General features: G+C 45.4%; 1 protein-coding gene across 2 annotated transcripts in view; it reads left to right on the top strand.

The window, feature by feature from the left end:
* Window positions 1–25,584, top strand: part of LOC117355797 (zona pellucida-binding protein 2-like) — a 148,333-nt gene that overhangs the window by 57,173 nt on the left and 65,576 nt on the right. The window lies entirely within an intron of this gene.

Here is a 25,584-nt window from a genome sequence, read left to right as displayed (position 1 = left end):
TGGATGCCCTCTTGTGGCTGAGGGTCCTTTGAGAAAGAGAATCTCTTCTTCCATCTCAATACGGCTGGTAATATACTTAAACGTCTCGATCATGTCTCCTCTCTCCTTACGTTCCTCGAGTGAGTACAGCCGCAAATTTTTCAACCTTTCCTCGTACGCTAGATCCTTGATTAAGCAAAGATATAGGGCGATAGGACCCCCACCTGCTGAGGATCCTTCCCGAGCTTTGGTCATAAGACCACATAAGCCATATTAGAGATTCCAAGCCCCCTCTCAGAGTCTAGGGTGTTATACGCTGCCTCCATCGCAGGAGAAATCAAATCAGACAGGATTTTGTAATACTCCGGGCCATACCCATCAGGATCCGGAGCCTTTGCTAACTTCAGGGCCTTTATACCCGCCTGAATCTCCAGAGTGGAAATGGGAACGCTCAATACCTCTATCTGATCAGCTGTCACTGCGGGAAGAACAAGGTCACTAAAAATGGTATCCCTATCGCCATCCCGGAAGTCACGCCTAGAATAAAGATCCTCATAAATGCAAACAAACTGTTGTTGGATCTGCCCTTCTTGGGTGTAATGAAGTCCCATTTTATCCTTAACAGACAATATGACCTGGTTTTTCCGATAAGGCCTCAAAAGGTGAGCTAGTAGACTCCCCGTATTCTCTCCGCATCGATAAAGCTTATATCTTTGAAAGTAAAGGTCCCAAAAGGCCAAATCAAGAAACTACCTCCTACAAAACAACACCATCTCTATCCTCACACATCACTACTACACATAACATGCCTTCAACATTCCAGGCCGCCCCCCTTCCCACTACATCCTCAACCCTCCTCACAACACTATACTTCACCATCCCCAACATAAGGCCAAGGCAAAATGGTGACCTAGCCTCTCAATACAGAAACAACCGTACCAGAAACCCTGCCAACTTCAACCCCATCCTACCCTCCCCACCAGCAATACACACAAATTTGCACTCATCAATGCAAGATCAGTTAACAACAAGACCTTCCTCCTCCATGACCTCATCTGTGACAACACATGGGGCGCCCTCATGGTCACTGAAACCTGGCTCCAAGACAATGGGATAGCACTAAGCGAATTGTGTCCTCCAGGCTACCAGGCCCTAGCCTGCTCACGTACCTCTGGAAAAGGAGGCGGAGTGGCCACCATCATCAAGACCTCCACCACACCAAAACTGATAAGCTCTATGAACTTTCCCACCCTAGAGGCCCTAACCTTCACCATGGGCCAGAAACACAAAATCACCCTCATCCTACTCTATAGAGCCCCCCACTCCCCAGCAGAAGCCCTAGAGTCCTCCTCGAATTCATCACCAAGCTATCCATCTCCCACAAACATGTGACCATCCTAGGAGACTTCAACTTCCCAGATTACCCCAACACCTCAGGAATAAGTGACAGCTTTCTCTCCTCCCTCACTGACCTGGGATTCCACCCCCTCAGCAGGCAACATCTTAGACTTAATCTTAACCCATAGGGACCTGACTGCAGAGCCCCAACAAACAATCTGCACCACTACACCTGAACTATGGTCAGACCATCACCTCATTGAGTTCCAACTCCCGCTCAAAACTACCCCAGCCCCGCTAAAAGGCCCTATCCCACCCACCCAACATCGAATCTCTAACTCAGTCAACCCTACAGTCATGGCCGCAGGCATTCGCAATCTAAACAAAACCTACACCCAACATCCCCATCGACCTAGCAGCTTCCACCTGGCACTCCAATATCCAGTCCCTCTATAACAGCCTCGCTCAGACAAAAACATGACTAACCACCAACAAAACACCTGCTCCCTGGTACACCAGCGACCTCCGATCCATAAAAAGATCACTGAGGAAAGCAGAAAGAAACTGGATCAAACACCCAAATTCAGAATCCAAGCTCACTGGGAAAACACATCTACCACCTACAAAGCTGCCATCCTAGAAGCAAAGAAAGCCTACTACTCTCACTTCCTACAGAAAGTCCCAGCCAGAGCCTAACAACTGCTTCCCCTTACAAACCAACTCTTCACCAATGCCCAAGGAAAAAAACACAACAACCCAACTGAACTTGATAGTGAGACTCTCTTGGACTTCTTCCAGTCCAAGGTACAAATCATCCGCAATAATCTTGACACCAACCCCCCACCAGCATACCCCCAACCCAACCCCAATACTCCATCCTCTGCCACTCTATCCCAATTTCGCCTGGCTGCCCATGCTGAGATTCTCGAAACCCTGAGAGAACTCAAGCCCTCCGGCACCATCCTCGACCCCCCTGCCCAACCAGCCTCCTACTAACCACAGAAGACGCCATGGCGGAATCTATCCTCCCCATCATTAATTCCTCCCTCTCCACGGAGACAGTACCACTCAGCTGGAAGTCAGCTATTGTCAAACCCACACTCAAAAAACCTGCCCTCAACCCTAACAAACCCAACAACTACCGGCCAGTCTCCAACCTCCCATTTGTCTCTAAACTCCTAGAACGAATAATGCTTCGCCGATTACACCCCTTCATAGAAGAACAAGCTGCCTTGTCCCCCGCACAATTTGTCTTCCGACCAAGCCACAGCACAGAGTCGGTACTCCTGGATATCATAGATGACAGCTGGTCGATACTCGACAAAGGCAGCGATGCCTTACTGGTCCTACTTGACCTCAGCGCTGCCTTTGACACTGTCGACCACCACCTCCTCTTATCCAGACTCTGTGACCTCGGAATCAAGGACTCTGCCCTCCAGTGGTTCACCTCCTTCCTTCACCAAAGAACCCAAACAGTCCTACTAGGGCCACATAAATCTGACTCCAAACCTATCAAATATGGTGTTCCCCAAGGCACCCTTCTATCCCCCCTCCTATTTAACCTCTACATCAGACCTGCCATTGATATAGTCCAGAAGTACAACATTAAAATCCACTCCTACGCCGATGACATCCAGCTACTCCTTTCACTAGTCGAAAACCGATCATCCCAAATCGCCAACCTCCAACTCTGCCTTTCCAACATGAAAACCTGGATGACAAACAACAAACTATAGCTGAACGCCTCCAAGACCGAACATTTATGGATCAGGGAAAAAACTACCAAATATGCATGCCCAACACTATCCTGGGATTCCATCTCACTAACAGCAGCAGATCAGGTATGCAGCCTAGGAGTAACTTTAGACGGCCACCTGTCCACCCACATATCTCAAGTAGTTTCCACCTCCTTCTACTACCTCTGCCAACTGAAATGGATCAAACCCTACATCTCCAAACCAGACCTAGCCCAACTCCTCTTTGCCTATGTTCTCTCCAGGATGGATTACTGCAACTCCCTATTTAACGGAGTGGCCAAAAAAGATCTCAAACGCCTCCAGCGTGTACAGAATGCAGCAATCCACCTCCTACACAGCCTCAACTACCGTGAACCCATCTTCCCAGCCCTCCTGTCAGAGCACTGGCTTCCGGTCAACCAATGTTGCGCATTTAAGGCCCTGGTAATAGCACATAAAATAATTTATACCACCACCCCAGCCTACATAGTATCCAAGCTAGCCCTGTATATACCCACCCGCCTCCTCTGCTCTGAAATGGAGAAATGCCTATGCATCCCCCCCAGGAAGGTCTCTCCAGTCAGAAACTGCCCGCAAACACTCCTACAGCCACTTAAGAACATAAGAAGTTGCCTCCGCTGAGGCAGACCAGAGGTCCATCTTGCTCAGCGGTCCGCTCCCGCCGCGGCCCATCAGGCCTACTTGCTTGAACAGTGGTCCTTGACTAATTTTATAACTTACCTCTAATCCTATCCCTATAACCTACCTCTACTTCATCTCCCAACTCTGGAACCAACTCCCCCCAATCAGATTACAGAACTCATTGATGACCTTCCGGAAAGCTGTAAAGACCCTCCTCTTCAACTAAAATTCCAACTGCAATCAACCCCCATCGCCCCCTTAAATTCCCCCTGCCTCTTGACCTGCACTCACTTCTCCATTCGTAACCTATACTTAAGTTGCTGTATAGTCTTTGTACTGTCCAAATGTATTCCACTGTGAATGTTTGCTTGTAACCCGTTCTGAGCTACTGGGAGGACGGGATAGAAATCGAATTAAATAAATAAATAGAGGCCCTCCGAGTGAGAATATCATCTATGCGAGAGCGGAGGTCATTCAACCGGGCCTTATCCTCTACTCTGAGCGCAGCCATGTGTACTTCTTAACAGCTGAAATTCCCTAGAGAGGGTCAACAGTTTCGCCTCTTGCGCTTTCTTCCGTTTGGCCATGTATTCAATGATGAAACCGCACACCACCACTTTGGACCCCTCCCAGAACACTACCGAGTCCACATCCGAAGTAAAATTATAGCAACAGTATTCCAGCCACTTCTCACGCAGGTAACGTTTAAACCCCAAATCATGGTAAAGATGGCTAGGAAACCACCAGCACTGTTCTCCCATTATCTCCACCTCCATCACCTGCAGGGAATGATTGGACAGTGGAGTTTCTCGAATATCAACTTCACCCACCCAAGAGAGCAGAGAGGGTGAGATCAACAAGTAATCCAAATGGGCATATACATTATGAGGGTGTGAGTAAAAGGTGTACGTTTGCTCCAAGGGGTGCAGTAACCTCCAAATATCCACCAACGCCATCTAATTCATTAAGAAATTAACCCCCTTAGCTCCCTGGTCCCACAGACATTTCCTTGAAGAATTATAATCCAGGGCAGGGTCCACAGTGATATTGAAATCCCCACCCCCTACAATCGGCTGGTAATCAGGGTACATGGACAGTTTGGCCAGCAGCGCTGAAAAGAACCTATGGCTATACGCATTAGAGGCGTAAATGTTGAAGAACATCCATTTTTGACCCCATAGTTCTCCCAGAACCAATGACATAGCAACCCTCTGGGTCAGTCAGAATTTTATGGACATGAACAAAACCCTGAAGGAGGAGAATCCAGGGTCCGATCAGCCCCCCAGGACTAAATCTATGCCCTTAGGCACTAGGAAAAAGAGCCCCGGGCTGGCAGGCATTGTCCAGGCACTCCACATCCAGGAAGGCACCTCCATAGAAAAGGCCTTGTAGGTGGTCTATGACAGTCCGGGAACACTCCGCACCTTAAGCCTCAACTCCCCCTTCTGCCTGGGGGCCACTTTCAGGGACGTTCAGCGAGTCCAGAAAATGTTGCACTGAGGCTTTGTCAGCCAAAGTTTGCACCCAGCCCTCCTGCCAAACTCGGAGGCTTGCCAGATACATCAGAGCAAAGCACACCCATTTTTTTATACAGGGTGGTGCAGATCCGGGCTATGGCTCACCGCTGTGTAGCCACCAGGATAGAGCAGGCATTGAAGAGCAGGAATTTCTGGCCGTCAAATTCCAGGGAGGCAGCCCGCCGATAAGCCCGCAGAATCGACTCCTTGCGCCAATTGATATAGTGAGCAATAACCACCCATGGTCTGGTCTGCTCCTGCGGTTTGGCGCTGACCCTGTGCGCCCACTCACAAACATGGGTGAAATCCGAGACCTGCAATCCCAAGTGCTCTGGCAGCCACACAAGGAAGAAGGCATACAGATTGGGAACAGACTCCGGGACTCCCACCACCCGTAGATTATTCCGCCGCTGCCGATTCTCACTCTCCTCCATGCGATGTTGTAGCATGGTCACTTGAGCTCTCAAGTTCTCCACCTGCTCCCGGTCACTTTGGGCCTCATCTTCGCGGTCAGACAGGTAGCGTTCCACCTCCGTCAGACATTGGGAATGTGCTTCAAATTTTTCATGGATGCCATCAACCGCCGATTGTAATTTGTGCAGCCTGTCCTCCAGGGCAGTAGTGACTAGACATGTGATTTCCTGCGCCCATTCTCCCGCTGTCGCAGTGTCAGGTGCCAGAGCTGTCGCCATCTTGAAGCACTGCGGGGAAAGTTTACTCCGGAGTGTATTCAGTGTTTTTGCCAGCATACCAGGTCACCGAGAATTCAAAAAGGCATGGTAAGGAGCAGCTTCCAGGATATATCGTTGGGGGGTGATGCAACTGCTATAAGTCAAGTAAAGATACCGTTTTTTAGTTGATTTTTCTCTCCCGTGGCCACGGAGCCCAGCAGCACACGTCCTTTTTTGTTCTAGTGCATCACGTGACTCCCTGGATCATCCTTACTTTCAGTAGGCTTATCTGTCTTGCCCTAGATTCCAGGTACTGCTTTGATACACCCTGTCATGTTATTTATTCTGGAAGGTGCAGATAGTGGATGGAAGGAAGAGAATGACAAGAAGATGAGGAAAGCAGAAACCACATGATAAAGGTAGAAAAAAATTATATTTTTTATTTTATTGCTTTAGGATAAAGTAGTATTGTAGCTGTGTTGATAAATGTTTAGAAATATAGTGATCCTTTTATTTGACTATTTTTTATACATTTTTGATTAAGTTTCAGAGACCAAATTCTTCCTCAGATCAGGACAGGATACTGTAACAACAGTGTACTTTACTGACCTAAGGAAAGAGGTTTTGACCTCTGAAAGCTAATTAAAAAATGTATTAGTCCAATAAAATGGTATTATCCTCCAGGGATTCAAGAAAAGTTAGATAAGTTCCTGCTGAACCATAACGTACGCAGGTAAGGCTAGACTCAGGGCACTGGTCTTTGACCAAAGGGCCGCCGCGTGAGTAGATTGCTGGGCACGATGGACTACTTGTCTAACCCAGCAGCAGCAATTCTTATGTATCCTGTTTTCTGCCTCAGACAAGCCAGGAAGTTCAGTTTGCTTGTTTCTTTCCTTTATCCAGTAGGGACAAGGATAGGTAAAGACACAACCATTTTAGTGCATTCAAGGGGTATCTTTCAGAACTAAGACTGTTAGTGCAGATGGCACTCAGGTAGGTGGCTAGCCATTCCACCTCCTTATATGTTTAATCGTTTATATTTTTCAGTGGTTTATGTTCTGAGTATTATATACTATCCCAGAACAAGCAGGCAGCCTATTCTCACATATGGGTGACGTCATCCATGGAGCCCAGATGCGGACAGCCTCGCAAGAAGACTTGCTTGTAGAAATGTAGAAGTTTCGAGTCAGCCTCCAAAACCAGAAGTAGCGTCCCGGGGGGGGGGGGGGAAGAGAAGGGAAGCCGGCACGCACACGATAGAGCCCCGGAGGGAAGCTTACAACTTGCTGCTTTTACTTGCTTCGGGCCTTCCTTGCTGCTGGGTCCTGCCTTCGCGGAAACAGAAAGTAGGCAGGTCCCGGCAACGAGGAAGGCCCAAAGCAAGTAAAAGCATGCTGGCAAAAAAAAAAAAAAAAAAAGGCAGGCGTCGAACAAAATTTTCGGCGGCGAGTCAGCCCGGGAAGGAGCATCAGCGGCAGCAGCAGAATTAGCTGGGCGGTCATCTAAATCAGCCGGGGAGAACACTTACTTGTACCTGATGAAGTTTTCAGGCTTTCAGCTCCTCCCAGTGAAATGAGTGAATCCAATCGAGCAAAAATAACTGACCAATGAAGAGCCTGTATATTAGGGGGCGGAGTCAATGCGGCAACGTGCAAGTCGGGTAGAGAGTTGGAGGAGACAGACCACATGGCGGAGACAAACATGGCCGCCGGAAAAAAATCTGACACCCGGTCCCGAACCAAAGACACACGGTGAAGACAAGGTAAATAGCGTTACATAGAAGGGGGTACATTTGCCTGCTGGGACAAATCTTTTCACCGTTTTTGTGGGCAGTGAAAACTTTTGTCCCCGTGTCTGCGGCGATTTGGCTATGGAGTCTCTATAACCCGCAGCCAAACCGCAGCCACGCCGCGGCTCCCTGCGGGGATCGCTCCCCGTGTCATTCTCTAATTGCCACTTCTCCAGAAAGGCTTCACCTTCGTTCTTGAGGTCATCGAGTCCCTCTCGAGGCAGGGCCTTAGCTGATTCCTTTGTCAGATGGCTAATGACCTGGAAATTCAGTTAGATGCTGGTTCTAAATACTCTAAGGAGTATCTCGAGGTCATGCATCTACCTCAAACTCCTGCAGAGTCACTTAAGCTTCCTCTTAACAAGCTTTTGTCTCAAACTTTCAAACATTGTCTGGAGACTTCTTATGCTATACCTGCTGTTCCAGGCAAATTGGACTCGAGGTATAGAACTCAGCATTGAAAGGTTTGGGAATTCACAATTATCTCACCAATCCCTCCTTGTGGAATCCTCTGAAAAGAACCCATCCTTCCAGGGTTTATGCTACAGTTCCTCCTGGAAGGGGGGGAAGACCATGGACAAGTTTGGACGCTGTCTATATCAAAATGCTATAATGTCCTCCAAAGTCCTCAATTACAACTTTATCTTCGTTACTTATCTCAAGTTCCTCATTGATCTTCTCCCAAGTTTTCTGAAGAAACTGGATCAACATAGACATTTTGATTTACAAGAAGTCACTGCTACTCTGTCACAACTCAGATTGCATCTTCTCCAGTCATCTTATGATGCCTTTAAGCTGTTGGCCAGGGCCACTGCTTTCTCTGTAGCAATGCACCGCTTGGCCTGGCTTCGCACCATTGACATGGATCCTAATCTTCAGAACCATCTGGCTAACATTCCTTGTCAGGGCAATGACCTCTTTGATGAATCCATAGAGGATGCTACTAAGAAGTTGTCTGAACATGAAAAATCTTTTGCTTCCATTGTCAGACCAAAGTCAAAGCCAGCTCCTGCAAAACCTTCATGCTTTACTCCGGTTTTCCAGAGGTGTTATACTCCAAGGGCGGCTCCTTACACTCGAGCACCTCCCAAGAAACAGCAGCAGAAGCAACAGAAACCTCAGCCTTCTGCTGCACCTAAGGCTGCACAGCCTTTTTGACTGTCTAAAACAGAGCCTAACCTCCATCGTTCTGCCTTTGTTCTCCCTTCCCCCCATAGGAGGTTGTCTCCATCTTTTTTACCACCGATGGGTGCTGTCAAATAGCTGGAAAAAGCTGGAAAGTGATAACCACAAATGCTCGCAGTCTAAGCAACAAAGTTCATGATCTGCAAGCCCTGATGTTAGAGGCAGATCTAGATATTGTCGCTAACACAGAGACACGGTTCAGTGAATCACATGGATGGGATGCAAACATACCGGGATATAATCTTTTTAGGAAGGACAGAGATGGTCAAAAAGGTGGAGGAGTAGCTCTCTATGTAAAGATCAATATCCAAGCAACTGAAATGCAAGGGACCTGGGGAGAGGAAGAAGCGATATGGATCGCTCTGAAAAGAGAAGATGGAACTTCAATCTACACGGGTGTAAGAACATAAGAAGTTGCCTCCGCTGAGGCAGACCAGAGGTCCATCTCGCCCAGCGGTCCGCTCCTGCAGCGGCCCATCAGACCCACTGCCTGAGCAGTGGTCCCAGACTATCACTATGACCTACCTCTACTCCTATCTATACCCCTCAATTCCTTTATCCTCTAGGAACCTATCCAAACCTTCTTTGAAGCCTTGTAACGTGCTCCGGCCTATCACAGCCTCCGGAAGCGCGTTCCATGTATCCACCACCCTCTGGGTGAAAAAGAACTTTCTGGCATTTGTTCTAAACCTGTCCCCTTTTAATTTCTCCTAGTGCCCCCTTGTACTTGTGGTTCCCCATAATCTGAAAAATCTGTCCCTGTCTACCTTTTCTATACCCTTCAGGATCTTGAAGGTTTCTATCATGTCTCCTCTAAGTCTCCGCTTTTCCAGGGAGAATAGCCCCAGCTTTTTCAGTCTGTCAGTATATGAGAGGTTTTCCATACCCTTTATCAGTTTAGTTGCTCTTCTCTGGACTCCCTCAAGTACCGCCATGTCCTTCTTGAGGTATGGCGACCAGTACTGGACACAGTATTCCAGATGCGGGCGCACCATTGCACGATACAGTGGCAGGATGACTTCCTTCGTCCTGGTCGTGATACCCTTCTTAATGATACCCAACATTTTGTTTGCTTTTCTTGAGGCTGTGGCGCACTGTGCCGACGCCTTCAAAGTTGTGTCTACCATCACTTCCAGGTCTCTTTCAAGGTTACTTACCCCTAGCAGTGATCCCCCCATTTTGTAGCTGAACATCGGGTTCTTTTTCCCTACATGCATGACCATGCATTTCCCTACGTTAAAGCTCATTTGCCACTTTTTGGCCCATTCTTCTAGCGTCATTAGGTCTCTTTGCAGATCTTCGCAGTCTTCTATGGTTTCAACCCTGCAGTAGAGTTTGGTGTCATCCGCAAATTTAATAACTTCGCAATTTGTTCCCGCCTCCAGGTCATTAATAAATATATTGAACAGGAGCGGTCCCAGCACCGACCCCTGTGGAACTCCGCTCATGACCCATTGCCAGTCTGAGAAATGGCCCTTTACTCCAACCCTCTGTTTCCTGCCTGCCAGCCAGTTTTTGATCCATCGATGGACCTCCCCTTGAACCCCGTGTTTCCACAGCTTTTTAAGCAATCTTTCGTGCGGTACCTTGTCGAAGGCTTTTTGAAAGTCAAGGTAAATGATGTCAATGGATTCTCCTTTATCCACCTGGCTGTTTACCCCCCTCAAAGAAGTACAATAAGTTTGTGAGGCATGACCTACCCTTGCAGAAGCCATGCTGACTCGACTTTAGCTGTCCATTGTTTTCTATGTGCTCACAGATGCTGTCCTTAATCAGTGCTTCCATCATTTTTCCCGGGACCGAGGTCAAGCTCACCGGCCTGTAGTTTCCCGGGTCCCCCCTTGAACCCTTCTTGAAGATGGGCGTGACATTTGCTATTTTCCAGTCCTCCGGGATCTCTCCAGTTTTTAAGGATAGGTTACATATTTGGCGAAGTGGCTCTGCTATTTCATTCCTTAGTTCCTTGAGTACCCTTGGGTGAATGCCGTCCGGACCTGGCGATTTGTCACTCTTTAGTCTGTCTATCTGCCTGAGGACATCCTCTTGGCTTACTTCTAGTTGGACCAGCTTTTCATCCCGATCCCCATTTACGATGTCCTCTGGTTCCGGAATATTGGATGTGTCCTCCCTCGTGAAGACTGACGTGAAGAACTTATTTAACCTGTCAGCTATCTCTTTTTCCTTCTTTACCACTCCTTTTTTGTCTCCATCATCCAATGGCCCCACTTCCTCCCTTGCCGGTTGCTTCCCCTTCACATATCTGAAGAACGATTTGAAGTTTTTTGCTTCCCCTGCCAGTCTCTCCTCATATTCTCTTTTAGCTTTCCTAACCACACGGTGACACTCCCTTTGGTGTTCTTTGTGCTCCTTTTGGTTGTCCTTTGTTTGGTCCTTTTTCCATTTTTTGAACGATGCTTTCTTGTCACTTATCGCCTTTTTCACTGCAGTTGTTATCCACACTGGGTTTTTTGCTCGATTTTTTTTGCACCCCTTCCTGAATCTGGGGATGTACAGGTTCTGTGCCTCATGCACCGTGCCCTTGAGTAGGGACCAAGCTATTTCTACGGACTCCATCTTTCTTGCGTTGCCGTTGAGTTTCTTTCCAACCATTTTCCTCATGCCATCATAATTCCCTTTTTTGAAGTTGAGTGCTGTCGCTGTGTAGTCTACAGACCTCCGACTCAATCGCAGCAAATTGATAAGGATCTGATTGTGGATATCCAAAAGTTTGGAAGGAAAGAGGAGGTTCTGCTGTTGGGAGATTTCAACCTGCCGGATGCGGACTGGAATGTTCCGTCTGCGGAATCAGAAAGAAGTAGGGAGATTGTGGATGCCTTTCAAGAAGCTCTGCTCAGACAAATGGTGACAGAACCAACGAGGGAAAAAGCGATATTGGATCTGGTCCTCACAAATGGAGAGAGTATCTCTAATGTTCGAGTGGGTGCTCACCTGGGAAGTAGCGATCATTAAACGGTTTGGTTTGATATAATGGCTAAAGTGGAGAGCGGCCGCACGATACTTAAAGTCCTAGATTTCAAACGTACGGACTTTAATGCAATGGGAAAGTACCTGAAGAAAGAGCTGTTAGGATGGGAGGACATAAGAGAAGCTGAAAGGAGCGATAAAAATGGCTATGGACCTTTATGTGAAGAAAATCAATAAAAACAAGAGAAAAAGGAAGCCGATATGGTTTTCCAACCTAGTGGCTGAGAAAATAAAGGCGAAAGAGTTGGCGTTTGTGAAATATTAAAAAACCCAAGAAGAGGAGAGCAGATAGGACTATAGGGTGAAACTGAAAGAAGCCAAGAGACAGATACGTCTGGCGAAAGCACAGGCGGAAGAACAAATGGCTAAAAATGTAAAAAAGGGAGACAAAATTTTTTTCAGATATATTAGTGAAAGGAGGAAGATGAAAAATGGAATTGCTAGGCTAAAAGATGCTGGGAACCAATATGTGGAGAGTGATGAGGAAAAGCAAATGTGCTAAACAAATACTTCTGTTCTGTGTTGACAGAAGAAAATCCTGGAGAAGGACCGAGATTGTCTGGCAAAGTTACACGAGAAAATAGAGTAGATTCTGCGCCGTTCACGGAGGAGGGTGTTTATGAGCAACTTGAAAAACTGAAGGTGGACAAAGCGATAGGACCAGCCAGGATCCATCCCAGGATACTAAGGGAGCTCAGAGAGGTTCTGGCGAGTCCTATTAAAGACTTGTTCAACAAATCTCTGGAGACGGGAGTGATTCCTGGGGATTGGAGACAGCGGATGTGGTCCCTATTCATAAAAGTGGTCACAGGGATGAAACAGGCCGGTGAGCCTCACTTCAGTTGTTGGAAAAATAATGGAAGTGTTGCTGAAAGAAAGGATAGTGTACTTCCTTGAATCTAATGGGTTACAGGATCCGAGGCAACATGGCTTTACAAAAGGTAAATCGTGCCAAACGAACCTGATTGAATTTTTTGATTGGGTGACCAGAGAGCTGGATTGAGGACATATGCTAGATGTAATTTACTTAGATTTCAGCAAAGCCTTTGATACAGTTCCTCATAGGAGGCTGTTGAACAAACTTGAAGGGCTGAAGTTAGGACCCAAAGTGGTGAACTGGGTCAGAAACTGGCTGTCGGACAGACGCCAGAGGGTGGTGGTTAATGGAAGTCGCTCGGAGGAAGGAAAGATGAGTAGTGGAGTCCCTCAGGGTTCGGTGCTGGGGCCAATCCTGTTCAATATGTTTGTGAGTGATATTGCTGAAGGGTTAGAAGAAAAGGTGCCTTTTTGCAGATGATACCAAGATTTCTAATAGAGTAGACACTGAAGAGGGAGTGGAAAATATTAAAAAGGATCTGCAAAAGTTACAGGAATGGTCTAATGCCTGGCAACTAAAATTCAATGCAAGGAACCGTATATGCTGGGAGGAGAGAAGCTGATATGCACGGACGGGGAGAGGGACCTTGGGGTGATAGTGTCCGAAGATCTAAAGGTGAAAAAACATTGTGACAAGCAGTGGCTGCTACCAGAAAGATGCTGGGCTGTATAAAGAGAGGCGTAGTCAGTAGAAGGAAGAAGGTGTTGATGCCCCTGTACAGATCATTGGTAAGGCCCCACTTGGAGTATTGTGTTCAGTTTTGGAGACCGTATCTGGCGAAGGACGTAAGAAGACTTGAGGCGGTCCAGAGGAGGGCGACAAAAATGATAGGAGGCTTGCGCCAGAAGACGTATGAGGAGAGACTTGAAGCCCTGAATATGTATACCCTAGAGGAAAGGAGAGACAGGGGAGATATGATTCAGACGTTCAAATACTTGAAGGGTATTAACATAGAACAAAATCTTTTCCAGAGAAAGGAAAATGGTAAAACCAGAGGACATAATTTGAGGTTGAGGGGTGGTAGATTCAGGGGCAATGTTAGGAAATTCTACTTTACGGAGAGGGTAATGGATGCCTGGAATGCGCTTCCAAAAGAGGTGGTGGAGAGTAAAACTGTGATTGAGTTCAAAGAAGCGTGGGATGAACACAGAGGATTTAGAATCAGAAAATAATATTAAATATTGAACTAAGGCCAGTACTGGGCAGACTTGCACAGTCTGAGTCTGTATATGGCCGTTTGGTGGAGGATGGGCTGGGGAGGGCTTCAATGGCTGAGAGGGTGTAGATGGGCTGGAGTAAGTCTTAACAGAGATTTCGACAGTTGGAACCCAAGCACAGTACCGGGTAAAGCTTTGGATTCTTGCCCTGAAATAGCTAAGAAGAAAAAATTAAAAAATTTAAATTGAATCAGCAGTCTCAGAGGCAACAAAAATCTCAACCTTCTGCTGCACCTAAGGCTACTCAGCCTTTTTGACTGTTTAAAACAGAGCATAACCTCCACCATTCTGACTCTGACTTCTTTTCCCACTATAGGAGGTTGTCTCCATCATTTTTACCACCGATGGATGACAATTGCATCCGACCTCGGTGCTAACCATCATCAGGGAAGGATACTCTCTTCATTTCACTCAAGTTCCACCAGAGCTTCCTCCAAGAGAGTATCCTTCCAGTCCATTCCAGTCCTCCCAGACTGCTCTGCTTCGTCTCCATGCCATCGAACCAGATCCTTTGGCACAGCAGTACAGGGGGTTTTACTCCCGTTACTTCCTTGTTCCGAAGAAGACTAGCGATCTGGGGCCCATTCTGGATCTCAGGGCTCTCAACTAATTTTTGGTCAAAGAAAAATTTTGAATGTTGTCCCTGGCATCCCTTTATCCCCGTCTTGAGCAGAATGACTGGTTATGCTCTCTGGATCCCAAAGAGGCCTCCCGTCAATATCTCAGATTTTGAGTGGGGAATCTGCATTTTCAATACAGAGTGCTGCCCTTTGGTCTGGCTTCATCTCACAGAGTGTTCACCAAGTGCCTGGTAGTGGTAGCAGCAGCTCTAAGGAACCATAGTCTTCAGGTATTTCCCTACCTCGACGACTTGCTCATCAAAGATTCAACATCTCAGGGTGTTATTGTAGGGACCTAACGGACTATGTGGTTCCTACAAAGTTTGGGATTCGAAATCAACTTTCCCAAATCCCAACTTCAGCCCTCTCAGAATCTACAGTTCATCGGAGCTGTTCTGGATACTATCCAACTCAGAGAATTCCTTCCGCAACAATGTCTGGAGGCTCTTCTTTAACTCTGTTATGCAGTGTCTTCCCGCTCTTCAATCTCAGCGAGACACATGATGGTACTACTAGGTCACATGGCCTCCACAGTACACGTGACTCCTTTTGACAGACTTCACCTCAGAATTCCTCAGTGGACCCTGGCATCTTAGTGGACGCAGGCTTGCGAGCCACTCTCTCGACACATTACAGTCACTTCTTCATTGAGACAGTCTCTCCACTGGTGGATGTTCTCTTCCAATCTATCCAGAGGCATGCTGTTTCAAACGCCCCCTCATCAGAAGGTCCTCACGACAGATTCCTAGACCTACATCTTGGGGGGCTCCGTACTCAAGGCCATTGGACCAGTACGGATTGTCAGTGTCACATCAATCTGTTGGAACACAGAGTGATCTTCAATGCTCTCAGCTTTTCAACATCTTCACGACCAGGTAGTCCTCATTCGGATGGATAACCAAGTCGCCATGTACTATGTCAACAAGCAGGGGGGGACGGGATCGCATTCCCTTTGTCAAGAAGCTCTGAAGGTTTGGGACTGGGCAATCCTCCACAAAACCTTCCTGAAAGCTGTCTACATCCAAGGGGCGAAAAATTGTTTGGTGAACAAATTGAGTGGTCTGCAACCTCACGAATGGACACTCAATTCCTCACCCCTTCATCACATTTTTTCACAGTGAGGAGCTCCTCAGATAGATCTCTTTGCATCTCCCCACAACCACAAACTGCCTCAGTTCTGCTCCAGGATCTATTCTCATCACCTCAAGGCAGATGCTTTTCTACTGGAATGGACAAATCTCTTTCTGTGTGCATTCCCTCCATTCCCTCTCATTCTCAAGACTTGTCAAGTTGAACAATAATGCCACCATGATTCTGATAGCTCCTCGGTGGCCGACACAACCTTGGTATTCCCTTCTACTTCAACTCAGCAGCAGGGAGCCATACCTTCTACCAGTTTTTTTGTCTCTGCATACACAGAGTCAAGGATCTCTACTTCATCCCAACCTGCAGTCTCTACACCTGACAGCTTGGTACCTCTCAACATAATTCCTCTTCAGTTTTCTCAAGCTGTAAGAGACGTTTTAGAGGCTTCTAAAAAGCCTGCCACTAGACAATGCTACCACCAAAAATGGACTAGATTTTCTACTTGGTGCATCTCTCATGATAAGGAGCCTCAAGATTCCGCCTTACCTTCAGTTTTAGATTTTCTTTTGCACTTATCCTCCTCTGGCCTCAAGTCTACATTGATCCTAGTCCAGCTCAGTGCTTTCCATCAGCCTACTGAAGGGACACCCCTCTCTGCTCATCTGGTGGTTTCCAGATTTATAAAAGGCTTTTCAATGTCAAACCTCCTCTCTAACTGCCTCCAGTGGTTTGGGATTTCAATGTTGTTCTTGCTCAATTGATGAAGCCTCCATTTGAACCAATGTCTACAGCTCATCTGAAGTATCTTACTTGGAAAGTCTTCTTTCTCATTGCCTTCACATCTGTTCGACAAGTCAGTGAGCTGCAAGCATTAGTTGCTGATCCACCTTTCACAGTTTTCCATCATGACAAGGTGGTCCTCCATACTCATCCTAAATTCTTACCTAAAGTGGTTTCAGAATTTCATCTCAACCAATCTATTGTACTTCCATTGTTTTTTCCAAGACCTCATTCTCATCCTGGAGAATCAGCTCTTCATACTCTGGACTGTAAACGTGCTTTGGCCTTCTACTTGGAACACACCAAACCACACAGAACTGCTCCTCAACTTTTTGTCTTCTTCGATCCAAACAAGTTGAGACATCCAATCTCTAAGGGTACCATCTCCAACTGGATGGCTGCTTGCATCTCTTTCTGCTATGCTCATGCTAGACTACAACTACAGAGTCGAGTCACAGCCCACAAAGTCAGACCATGACGGCTTCAGTAGCTTTCCTCAGATCCACTCCTATTGAGGAAATTTGCAAAGCTGCTACCTGGTCCTCGGTTCATACTTTCACCTCTCACTATTATCTGGATGTTTTCTCCAGATGGGATGGCCAGTTTGGCCAGAGAGTATTACAAAATTTATTCTTCTAAGTTGCCAACGCTCCCACCATCCCAATATGGTTAGCTTGGAGGTCTCCCATATGTGAGAATAGGCTGCCTGCTTGTCCTGGGATAATGCACAGTTACTTACTGTAACAGTTGTTATCCAGGAACAGCAGGCAGCTATTCTCACAACCCACCCACCTCCCTGGTTGGCTTCTCTGCTAGCTATCTGAACTGAGGAGACTCGCCCTGTGCTGGGCGGGAAGGTACTCGCGCATGTGCGGTGTGGCTGACTCGAAACCTCTACGTTTCTACAAGCAAGTCTGCTTGCAAGACTGTCTGCATTCGGGCTCCATGGATGATGTCACCCATATGTAAGCTGTCCCTGGATAACAACTGTTACAGTAAATAACTGTGCTTTATGTAATTGGAGCAGAACAGACTTGTTTCCCCTTACTCCTCCCTCTTATGTTTCCTCTTTAGGGCTAACTATCTGCTATGATACAAACTGAGGAGGTACGGGACAGCCCAGAGTGATGGGAGGTGGAGCAAAGAAAATGCTAACGATGCTCTACACCGATCTCGCAGGAAGGGGTTGACTACCCAAGAATTCAGGAATGATGTGTATCTATTAGAAAGAAGATTACTAGAAAAAAGAGTACCTAATCATCAGGAATGATTTGCCTATCTACTAGAAAGATTACTAGAAAGAAGAGTAACTAATCATCCCATCATAGGGATATCAAAATATATTCTAAAAGTAAAACATATCCAGAAAAAAATGGGTCAATCAGATTATTATTTGTGAAATAAGAAATTTAGGCATTATTATATTTGTATGACATACAATTTGTTTAACCTGTAATCTGTTCTGAGCTCTTTGGGGAAAATGGGATAGAAAATTAATTAAATAAATAAATTTAACTCTATATATTAGGAGTCGGCACATTTTTCAACGACTCTCCACAGTGCAGGTTAAAAGAAGTAATAAGCTACTCCAATTTAAGTTTGTGAATAAAGTTTATTTAACTGATTGAAAAGAAATGTGGACTCACAGATCTGTCTGGAAGGGTATTCAGAGAGCACTGGTGGGTTCAACCCCACTGTTGCCAACCTGGCAGAGGCGCTACAGTGTCATAATCTATATATATATTTTTTTATAGAAAGCACTAATAAATCATAAAGTCTTACTGTTTTTTAGTTTTGTGATGGTTTTACCTCTGTGAATGAAATGCGGCCATGTTGACCATTTTAATAAAGAGTTTAAACATTCATATATCTTCATCATGGTAATATTTTTGTTTTCCATATATTCTTTTCTGAGTTACCAAGCCTCTGTGTATTCTTTTGTTACTTTAGAAGAATCCCAATAATGGATATAGCTAAAAATATAGATCATGGGGATTCCAACTTATGGCCCACTTCATATTTTTTACAAAACAAACAAAAACAACAAATTAGCCAGTACACATAATTTTGAAACCTTATAGAACTGCATAGTGAAATAAAGTCACAATGTCAGATTCACAGATTTTGATGAGTATGAATCATGCTATAACAGGCAAAATTTCAATAAATAGAAGCGTTTCAAATTTTATTTAAAATTTGATTCAAACGCTTATCAGAATTTCTAAACGATGTAAAAATAAAAATGGGATGGAATAACATAGATACATAAACCAAAACAATTGACTGACCAACAACTTAAGGAAAAAGGGGAGAAAGTACAAAGCTTAATAGGACAGAGTACATTTAAGGTATGAACATAAGGGAGGGAATAGGATGAGAATAAAGATTAAAATCATAAAAAGACTTAGAAGGTTAAAATAAGAAAAAGTCTAATGTTGCAAAAAATCAAATTATTCTTCAAAGGCATCCCTGAAAACTCTTCTGCAAACTTTTAAATCTGTCTAGTGATGTTTCCTCTCGGAGATAGATTTCCAAATTTGGGGTGCTGTGACTGAAAAAATATTGGTACGTCGTGTGTTTTATGACCTTCAGAGAGGGAATAGATAACAGGTATTGCTCTTTCGATCTTAGGGACCTGAGTGGACTATAAGGAATTAGTAGCTTATCAAGAAAGGCTGGCAATTTTGAAGCTCTAATTTTAAAAATTATTAGAACTATTTTATACATGATTCTACTTGTTTGATAACATTTTGGAAAAGCAAATATTTGCTAATGGTTGTACATCTGTTCATTTGTTTATATTAATGATGCGGTATACAAACCTAAGGATTAGATTAGATTAGATTAAATATATAAAATGTGAATTTAAAAAGGTGACGTGCTATTATTATGCTCACCTTCATCTTTGCTTGGATGTCTATTGTCTAACATCAAGCCAAGAAACAATCCCCATCACAAGAATTTTTGTCTCCCACTCCCCCTTACACTAGCCATCCCAAATAACTGAGTCACTAGTTAACTATGCAAATACAAAGTATAACATTTTGTTTTTATACCTACAGTATATCATATGCCTGGAAAAAGTCTTCATTTGTCATCTGAATTTAAAACAGACACTTGTAAAACGATATCTTTACTTGAAAGATGGCTTTTAGAATCTTTAGATAATATAGCCCATAATCTGCAATGTCAGATAAAAGAATGGAATATGAAATGCAAAATAAGCAGCATCATTAAGGATGAGTTCAGACATTTGTTAACCTTTCAGTTTGTAGGTAAGTTTAAACAATCAGGTTTTTCCTTTTATTTTATATAATATGAAATACAAGGTGGTTTGTGAGTTACTCCCAATACTACTGGTCACATTTTAGTTAAAATCCCTATTCAGTTAAAAGTTAAATGTGTTACAATAAAAGGCAGCAGACTTATACCCCCTTTTACTAAGCCACAGAGCCCAAGTGCCATGCAGCAAATGTTCAGACACCCATTTAATTCCTATGAGCGTCGGAGCATTTACTGCGCCGGATCACACTGTCTGGCTTAGTTAAGGGGAGGGGGTTAGTGTCAAGCCAGTGTTGGAATGAGAAATAGTCTTTATTCTCAGGGATATGAGAGAGAATTCAATAACAGGACTTGACATGGCAATGTTTTGGCTGTGTAGCCTACATCAGAAGTCAAATGCTCGCAGTCTAAGCAACAAAGTTAATGATCTGCAAGCCCTGATGTTAGAGGGAGACCTGGATATTGTTGCTATCACAGAGACATAGTTCATTGAATGCCTTGAATGGGATGCAAACATACCGGGATATAATCTTTTTAGAAAGGACAAAGATGGTCAAAAAGGTGGAGGAGTAGCTCTCTATGTAAAGAAAGATATCCAAGCGACTGAAATGCAATGGACCTGGGAAGAGGAAGAAGCGATATGGATCACTCTGAAAAGAGAAGATGGAACTTCTATCTACATGAGTGTAGTCTACAGACCTCCGACTTAATCGCAACAAATTAATAAAGATCTGATTTTGGCTATCTAAAAGTTTGGAAAGAAAGAGGAGGTGCTGCTGTTGGGAGATTCAACCTGCCAGATGCGAACTGGAAAGTTCCTTCTGCGGAATCAGAAAGAAGTAGGGAGATTGTAAATACCTTTCAAGAGGCTCTGCTCAGACAAATAGTAACGGAACCCACGAGGGAAAAAGCGATATTGGATCTGGTCCTCATAAATGGGGAGAGTATAACTAATGTTCGAGTAGGTGCTCACCTGGGAAGTAGCGATTGTCAAACGGTTTGGTTTGATATAACGGCTAAAGTGGAGGGCAGCCGCACAATAAAGTCCTAGATTTCAAATGTACAGACTTTAATAAAATGAGAGAGCATCTGAAGAAAGAGCTGTTAGGATGGGAGGACATAAGAGAAGTGGAAAAATAGTGGTCTAAGCTAAAGGGACCAATAAAAAATGGTCCACCATTTCTCCCTTTCTCTTCCCAACGGTTCTCCTTTCAAGTAACTTTTTCCCTCTTTCTCCATACTACCCCAGGTCCAACCTTTCTCCCTTCATCTCGCTCTCTTCACAGCCTGTCGTGCCTTTCCCTCTGGTGCGGTCTGATGTCGCTGCCGGGCCGGGGAATCTGCCAACCTTGGCGATTCGAGAGTGCTGTGTGTGGCTCCTTCTCCTGCTTTTTGCCTGCCACAGTCTTATCTCCAATGATGCGCAACTTCCTGTTTCTTCTCGGGTGGACTGCGGCGGACAGAGGGCATGAGGGGGCGCCACGAACAGCACTGCCGAGTCGCTGCCAAGGCCGCAGGACTTTCCGGCATGGCGTCGGACCTGCGCGGAGGAGGAGCACATGCTGGGCTCAGAAGGAGAAGATCAGAAACGTTGCCACAGGCAACATAAAAAGGCCAGGCAGGCCGGATTCACCCCACGGACCTTGTGTTTGACACATGTGGTGTAGATGGACTGGAGTGAGCTTTGATGGAGACTTCAGTAGTTAGAACCTAAACAGTACTGAGCAGAGCTTTAGATCCTTGCCCAGAAATAGCTAAGAAGAAGAAAAATCCCCATCCAACAAATTTTTAGATTGAATCAGGTTGGGCAGACTAGATGGACCACTTTATCTGCCGTCATCTACTATGTTAGATACCATCCGGTCTCTATCTTGGCAGCTTGTAGCTCTATCCTCCTCAACTAGGTGGTCTTCAGGTAGGAATAGGAGGCGATACTACTACTCTCAAATGCATAGGTATCCTTCCCCTTCCCACTCTGCCTAGCAGTCCCAGCATCAGCATTTCCTTTCTCATTAGCAGAAGTCCCAGCTGGTTCTCCAGTCAAAGTAGGGAGCAAGCTTTTGACTAGCTCCAGTTAAACATCCTTGCTTGCTTACTGGTAGGGGGAGGTCGAATGTGTTTCAGCAATGGTAACCTCTTGTAATCTCTGACTGGTGGGTTCTTCAAATAGTCTCTCGGTTATGCCCTGAATTGGTGTCAAAGACCCTCAAATAGCACATTGAGAACATCATACTTCAGCTTTCCACACAGGCAGGTACTAGTTCAGGAAATCTCCACCTTTCTACAGGCCAATAGATTCAAACCCATGTAACCGGAGGACAAAGGGAAGAGATTTTACTCAAGGTACTTTCTTATACCCAAGAAAATGAGAGGGATTTCATTCTATCCTAGACCTAAACAAATTCCTGGCGAAAGCAAAGTTCAGGATGATTTCCTTGGGCATCTCTGTTCCCATGGTTCAGGAAAAAAAATGGCTATGCTCTCTGGCCTTCAAGGATGCCTACACCCACATTTTGATACATCCCAGTCACAGGAAGTATCTCAGATTTCACATAGGAAAACACCATTACCAGTACCGTGCATTATCTTTTGGCCTTGTGTCAACTTCCAGGAATAGTAGTACTGTCTCTATGTAGGCTGGAAGTTATGTGTTTCCCTGTCTGGATGATTGGCAGGTCAAAAGCGTGACTCGAGGGGAGCTTCAAAGTCCACATGCAGCATTATTCAGGTGCAGGAACTACTAGAGCAATTGGCAGATATAGGAACCCTGCTTGAATATACTGCAGGCTCGAGTTTGTCTGCTCCAAGCATTGCCAGGCTAAGCCAACAAGCAGGTTACAGCTTGGCACATGTTGAGATTGATGGGTCACATGGCCTCCACCGTGAATGTCATACCCATGGCATGTCTCTATTTATTTATTTTTTCAATTTTCTATACCGTTCTCCCAGGAGATTGCAGAACGGTTTACATGAGTTTATTCAGGTACTCAAGCATTTTTCCCTGTCGGTCCCAACGGGCTCACAATCTGTCTAATATACTTGGGGCAGTGGGGGATTAAGTGACTTGCCCAGGGTCACAAGGAGCAGCGTGGGTTTGAACTCATTACCCCCAGGGTGCTGAGGCTGTAGCTTTAACCACTCTGCCACATTCTCCACCAAAGGACCCTAGCTTCCCAGTAGCCTCAGGCAACTGGGAACCTAGCGGATATCATCCAAATGCCTAAGGAGTTGAGCCAATCTCTTCTCTGGTGGATCATTTGATCTGATCTGACCCTGGGACTTCCATTCCAAATTCCACCTCCTCAAAAGGTGTTGACAATGAATGCATCCAGCTTGGGATAAGAACTCATGTAGATAAGCTTCATACCCAGGTGAGATGGTCAGCTCAGGAGATTGAGCTCCAATTAACCTCCTAGAGTTCAGGGCTATTTAGAACATGATAAAGGCAGTGGCATAACAAAGGTGAGAGGCACTTAGGCAGTGGCGTCCCTCCCCACCCTCTTCTCCATCCCCTACCTCCACACGCTCCATCCCATCCCTTCCTTCCACTGTAGCCACTGAGGTACTAAGGAACAGGTCAACAGCACCCCTGGTGGCCACAGCAAAAACTGACCTAGGCACGCTTCTCAGTAAGGAGATAGCCCTGCAGGGTTTAAGGAAAAATAAAAGTAAAAACCACAAAAATGCTCACTTCCAGTAAGTTGCAAAAATAATTTTAATGTTCAGAATGTGCCCAAAGCATTTCAATGCATTCAGATACAGCAAAACAAACAACAGGTAAAATCCTGGGTAGCTTTCAGGATTTCCCCAGCAGACAAAACGTGTGCTTTTTTTTAACAAACAGTTTCTCTTTTTTTTTGTTTTGTTTCAAAGTTCTTTCCAACCAGCCTGCTTCCTGCAGGTTCCAGGCAACTGCTTTATAAGCTTTAGCAGTCCAAGTACTTCAAAACCAACTTAAACACAGAAGCCTCCAGCTAAAGGAAAAAACCAGTGCTAGGGCCCAGAGAATTACCTAAGGTTTGCTTTAAGTAGTAGCTCAGAAAAATAGCTCCAAAATGCCCACCCTGTTAGTGGTAAACCTCTCTCCCTCACTAAGGCAAGACTCAGCTTCTTAAACCAAAAACCTTTGCAGTCAGCATACAACAGTGCACAGATCATTTAAAAAAACCCAGTCCTTCAGGACACAGACTGGTGCCCCATCCCATACAAAGTCTAAACAATTGGGATCTTGAAACACAGGGAACTGGACCCTGTTTCCACAAACAGTCCAGTTCAGGTAGCCCAAAAAGAAAATAATATCCTCAAAAGAAAAACAGCAGCAAAACATGGATATTCCACAGAGTCCCAAACTCAGCAAACCACATACAACAATGTTCTCAGTAGTGCTTTGTCACTACACTTGCATCCATTCTTTCTGGCTCTTCACACAGACTTGTAGGAATTAGCTCTTCCACTAATTCCATCTGCTCCTCTGGAGAAGTTGCTGCAAAGTCCATAGAGGAGTCAGTCTCCTCTACCTCCATAGGGACTGGGCCATTACCTTGCTTGGAGCTGGAAACCTCTTCAGGGGAGAGAGACTTGTTCCTCCTCCCTAACCTCTCTAACAGTCTAGTGAAATCTACTGGCTTTTCATGTGGGGAGCCATACCCTACCCTGCCTGAGCTGGCTCTCACCTGGATCTCTCTCTGGCTCCCCCAGTGGACACTAGAGAAATTACCGGGACCACAGCAGTCACAGAGCCTGACTGGTCACACCACACATGCACTGCTTCCTTTCCCCTGTACCTCTGTATTGTTCCTGGCATGAGCAGTAATCCCCAAGCTGCTGTTGCACCAATGTCGGCTCTTCCTCTGACATCACTTCCTAGATACGGGTCCAGGAAGTGACATCAGAGGAAGAGCTGACGCTGGCACGACAGCAGGTTAGGGGTTGATGCTCACACCAGGAATGTTACAGAGATACGGGAGAAGGGAAGCAGCAGTGGGGGGGGAGGATGGGTGCCTATGCCCTCTCCAAGACAATGCCTGAGGTGGACCATCCCCCCTTACTACACTAGTGGTTAAGGGCTTTCAGACATCAGAAGCAGAATCAAATTGTTCTCAGTCAAATAGACAACCAGGTTGCAGTGAACAAGCAGGAGGAATGGGCTCCTACCCATTGTGGCAGTGGGCTCTCCTTCATGGAATAGTCCTTCAAACTACATACCTTGCAGGCAAGGACAACAGCCTGGCAGACAGACTGAGCAAGGTTTTGCAACTGCACAATCTCTTGTAATATAGCTGCAGGATTGCACAACAAATTCTCTCCATGTACAGAGGGAGTGGTGATTTTAGAAAGCTGCACATGGAGAAAACAAACTTAGAAATCACCTCCATTTAAACATGGGAACAGCTTTCTAAAATGACTTTTCCCTCTCAAAAGGATTCTGATAGAGGCATCCATCTTCCTTGTCCTCTCCCTCACCTCAACACTTGGGCAGTCTCCCAACATGATGGCACCTTTTAATGTCTGGGGGGGAGATTGGGCACCCATCCCTTAACTCGCTCCCAGGCATACCAGGAATTCCTAAAGTCTAGTGAGACAGGAGTGATGTTAACTTCTGCCTTGACAATTGAGCTTTCCAAATAGGCCATTGAGACTTCTAGTAATAATATATATATTACTGTAATATTACATTTTACTACATAGAAAGTGCTGTATATGGGAATTTCATCTTACTTATTCTCAATTTTTCTTTTCCATACTCTAGCTCAGGGCTTCCCAAGTCCGGTTCTCGAGATCTACTGGCAGGCCAGGTTTTCAGGATATCCACAATAAATATGCATGAGAGAGATTTGCCTGCACAGCCTTCTTGGTATGCAAATCTCTCTCATGCATGTT

Source organism: Geotrypetes seraphini, chromosome 2, assembly GCF_902459505.1.
Source record: "Geotrypetes seraphini chromosome 2, aGeoSer1.1, whole genome shotgun sequence".
In the NCBI taxonomy this organism is placed as follows: Eukaryota; Metazoa; Chordata; class Amphibia; order Gymnophiona; family Dermophiidae; genus Geotrypetes; species Geotrypetes seraphini.
The sequence above is the reverse complement of the archived record's forward strand: the minus strand, read 5'-3'. Positions and strand labels throughout refer to the sequence as shown.